Consider the following 4,745-nt stretch of genomic DNA (forward strand, 5'->3'; position numbering starts at 1 on the left):
GTTCCGTTGTGTTTTTTTCCCCTGAGCATGCAGGGAGATACGGCAATATAATGAACAACATGGAAATAAAATGAGGGGGATTTAGGGTCATCTTCACAATATAGTGTTTAGTAGTGATACAGCGGAAATAAAACATATATTTCAGCCCTGATGAATCAAATATTTAAGAAACATTCTTTAGGTGGAGAAATATAGGTAGAAGAATTCACTGCTGACCTTGAGTGACCTTTCTGAAGGATCCCAGCCACATATGATTTAACTTTAATTTCAGTCTCAGCTTCTTATACCAAGGGGTCATCATTGTGAGCAATGCTTACAGGGTTCCAGGAATATAAAAGGGGGGCCAAAGATCACAGAACATAAGTTATACGGCTGGATAAAATATTGGTAGCACTGGAAATATTCGCAAAATCGTTACACTGCTTTAGAGCAGCCGGATTTCATAAAGGAAAATAATAATGGGAAAACATATGAGCTACTTTCCTTTCATTATAAAAATTAAGGATACAGTTTAGATGTGTGAATGTCTTAAAAGGGTCATTAATCTACTTTTATTAAAATAGTATTTTTGAATATTTGAATATAAGAAATAACAGGTTTGGGGAGCACGCATTGCAGTAATATACATCTCTGCATGTAGTTTTATAAATGTGTAGAACTCTGTTTTGGCTTTGAGCACAAGCAAATTGTAATGATGCCTCAGAAGTGGGAAAATCATCTTCCCTTTTTTCTGCACATACTAGCTCCCATTTTGACAGAAAGGAAGGACAACACAGGACAAGTAGGCAGAAGAAACATTTATCCAGTAAATTGAGTGGGTGTTTTTTCACCTGGAATATCTGAGTGCTTGAAAATAATCATAAACTCAATCAGGGTTGGAATTATCCCAATTACCGGGCTGGTCATGAGCATTTATCTATCAGAGAGTTAGTAGACATTAACACTGCCTTCAAGGAGCTTATACTCTAGTGGGAGTGACATAAACTAAAATAAATTTTATGATGGAGAGCAGAGGAATTGAAAGGGAAGCAGTTTGGCCTTGTGGAAAGAGCGCGGACTTGTCTGCTGCGTGACCTTAGGCAAGTCATTTAACTTCTCTGTGCCTCAGTTAACTCGTCTGTAAAATGGGGATTAAGACTGTGAGCCTCACGTGGAACATGAACTGCGTTCAACCCGATTATCTGGTATTCTATCCCAGCACTTAGGACAGTAACCTCTTAACAAATACACTAAAATAAACCAACAACAAAATACGTGTGCATATGGTCTGTGGGGACCTAAGTGCTTGTGGACAGGGAGCTCATTTGTTGTGTTGTATTCTCCAAGCACTTAGTACAGTACTCTGCACACAGTAAGTGCTCAAAAAATACAAATGATTGTCTCTATTGTTGGTTCTATGATTAATAATAATAATTATGTAATTTGTTAAGCACTTACAGTGCGAAGCACTGACTTGGATGCAAGATAATGAGGTTGGAAACAGTCCTTGTCCTATTTGGGGTTCACAGTTTAAATCAGAGGGGGTAGGATTTAATTCCCATTTTACAGAAGAGAAAGCTGAGGCACAGAGAAGGTCACACAACAGGCAAGTGACAGAGCCGTCATTAGAACCCAAGTCCTCTGAGTCCCAGGCCTAGGCTCTTTCCACTAAGCAATGCTGCTTCTTCAGGTGGCTTTCCATTTTTTTTTTCCTCAAGACTGTATTAAACGTGTAGACACAACATTTAACACACAAACACACACACACACACACGACTGTGTTAATGCTGTTTCAAATACCTTTTTGACTTATACCTTGCAGATATCTTCTTTATGGTAAAAGAGCACTATGTTCTCAGGATGAATGCAAAAGAAACAGCAGGCATTATTCTGAGATCACGAAGGAATTCAGCATCCCCCCGCGAAAAGCCTGCCGTGAAAAGCATTTCATGCTCTGTGAGTGTGATCATTTTTATCCCAGGGTTTTAGTGTTAATATTTGTGATTTTTTTCAATATGCATAAGTACATCTACAGGATTTCCTTATGTAATGAGAATAATGGATGTAATAATAAATGTTGGAGAGGATGTGATTGCGGTTGGAATGATGATTTTAAATAGAAAAGGATACTGTCTGCTAAAACTGATTCATCAGTTGGGAGCCTTTCTGCTCTGGCAGTCTTTTTTATTATTATTATTTCGAGCCTTTTGCTAGACTTCATTCCTTCAGATAAAAACATGCATATCAGCTTTGCAGTTTGATTGCTTTATGGGCATAAAGCTTTGCATATTTACTGCTCATGAATCATACCAGTATGTGAAATTCAGTGAAGATTCAATTTTTCCTGCTAGATGCACCTCCAGCCGTTTAATTAAAATATGTATTATTAATAAAACTATATTTAAGTCATATTTTTTGCAGATCTGACTGGAACATTAACTGCAAATCGTTTTCATACTTTCACAGTAATTTGCTTTTAATGTTTTGTGCCTTAATCAAGGTAACACTAGCTGAAGGTTCGTGGAGCTGGTGACTCCTCGACAGTGGAGTTGGGAAAAACACATTGAAAGTGGCTTTCATTGAAAGTCAAATGTACTTATGGAAAGAGTTTACAATTCCGCCCCACATAGGATCTGCCCTGACAGGAAAAAATGTAATAAAAGTGTGCTGAAAAGAGCACTGAGTACAAACGTTTTAGTACTTGGCAAATATTTTTTACCCAGTGACAGCTCTTCGCTTTTCTGAACCAAAGGTGTACTGGAGCCTAAATCTCTGCCTTTAGATGTCATAGTTGTTCTTCTGTCGGCTCTCTGTGCTTTCGGATTTCCATTTTTAAAGTTCTCTCACCCTCCAGAAATCCATTCTCTTTAGTAATACTGATTAGAGACAGGATAGCCCAGCTACATAACTCTGAGAGAGGAATCAATATAAAAGAGTGTCATGAAAAATGAAAATATGCAACAAGCGTGAGACCTGAGTGATTTTCTTTGAGCGCTGGTGGAGATTTTCTTACAAATGCCGTGATGGATCAAAGCTATTTCAGATGTTAAAGTTTTCAAACAGATTTTCTACAGGTATAAATTTAGGTCCGTTGATATCGAGGGTAAATGTGGGGCTGGAAGGAGCACAAGAAATAAGAAACAATCAATTTGAAAAGAAAAGAGTATTTTAACTCTTCATTCACTGCGAACGGAATTGAGGCTCTGTGAGGTAGCTGTTTTCAAGCTGCACTGTATTTATTATTATTATCGCATTTATTAAGTGCTTGCTATGTGCCAAGCATTGCACTAATGCTTGGAAAGAGTGGAAAGAGCCCGGGCTTTGGAGTCAGAGGTCATGGGTTCGAATCCTGGCTCTGCCACGTGTCTGCTGTGTGACCTTGGGCAAGTCACTTCACTTCTCGAAGCCTCGGTTACCTCATCTGTAAAATGGGGATTAAGACTGTGAGCCCCCCATGGGACAACCTGATCACCTTGTAACCTCCCCAGAGCTTAGAACAGGTGCTTTGCACGTAGTAAGCGCTTAATAAATGCCATCATCATCATCATCACTAAGCGCTGTGATAGATACAAGACAATCAGATCTCATATGTGGCTTACAGTCTAAATTAGAGGGGGTGGAATTTAATCCCCATTTGACAGTTGAGGAAATTGCGGCACAGAAAAGCTAAGTGACTTGTCCAGGGTCACACAGGAAATAGTTGGCTGAGGTGGGATTTGTCTTGTCTTATGCCATCGGGTCATTTCCGACACCACGGACACATCTCTCTCAGAACGCCCCGCTCTCCATTTGCAATCGTTCTGGTAGGGTATCCATAGAATTTTCTTGGAAAAAATATGGAAGTGGTTTACCATTGCCACCTTCCCTGCAGTAAACTTGAGTCTCTGACCTCGACTTTCTTCCATGCTCCTTCTGCCCAGCACAGATGACTTTTGCAGCAAATTGCCTTCCAATTGCTAGCCACTTCCCAAGCTAGGAATGGAAGGGGTAGGCCTCTGCTTGACTTTCCCACCTGTAGCCGAGACTGGTAGAGTGCTGGTAACTCTCCAGGTACAACCCTGAGAGGGAGAGCTGGGATTAGGATCCAGTTTTCTCCCAATTGGTTGGTTCCCTGTAGATGGGACTAAGCACATTTGTACCTGATAATAATAATAATAATAATAATAATAATAATAATAATAATAATGGTGGCATTTATTAAGCGCTTACTATGTGCAGAGCACTGTTCTAAGCGCTGGGGAGGCTACAAGGTGATCAGGTTGTCCCACGGGGGGCTCACAGTCTTACTCCCCATTTTACAAATGAGGTAACTGAGGCCCAGAGAAGTTAAGTGACTTGTCCAAAGTCACACAGCTGACCAGTGGCGGAGCTGGGATTTGAACCCATGACCTCTGACTCCAAAGCCCGCACTCTTTCCAGTGAGCCACGCTGCTTGGGTGCGAAGAAAGGGAAGCATAATCTACGCACGTGGATTTTTACCCCTTAAACACTTAGTATTCATCCTACAGGGAAGCAGCGTGGCTCAGTGGAAAGGGCACGGGCTTTGGAGTCAGAGGTCATGGGTTCAAATCCTGACTCTGCCAATTGTCAGCTGTGTGACTTTGGGCAAGGCACTTAACGTCTCTGGGCCTCAGTTACCTCATCTGTAAAAAGGGGAATAAGACCGTGAGCCCCACGTGGGACAACCTGATCACCTTGTAACCTCCTCAGCGCTTAGAACAGTGATTTGCACATAGTAAGAGCTTAACAAATACCATCATTATTAT

General features: G+C 40.8%; 1 non-coding gene across 1 annotated transcript; it reads right to left on the reverse strand.

The window, feature by feature from the left end:
• Nucleotides 1–3,909: 3,909 nt before the first annotated feature.
• LOC119939807 lies at nucleotides 3,910–4,047 on the reverse strand. The gene has a single exon (XR_005454770.1). It is a non-coding gene; the product is annotated as a small nucleolar RNA SNORA7 (small nucleolar RNA).
• Between the last annotated feature and the right edge of the window lie 698 nt (nucleotides 4,048–4,745).

Source organism: Tachyglossus aculeatus, chromosome 17 (assembly GCF_015852505.1).
Source record: "Tachyglossus aculeatus isolate mTacAcu1 chromosome 17, mTacAcu1.pri, whole genome shotgun sequence".
Taxonomy (NCBI): domain Eukaryota; kingdom Metazoa; phylum Chordata; class Mammalia; order Monotremata; family Tachyglossidae; genus Tachyglossus; species Tachyglossus aculeatus.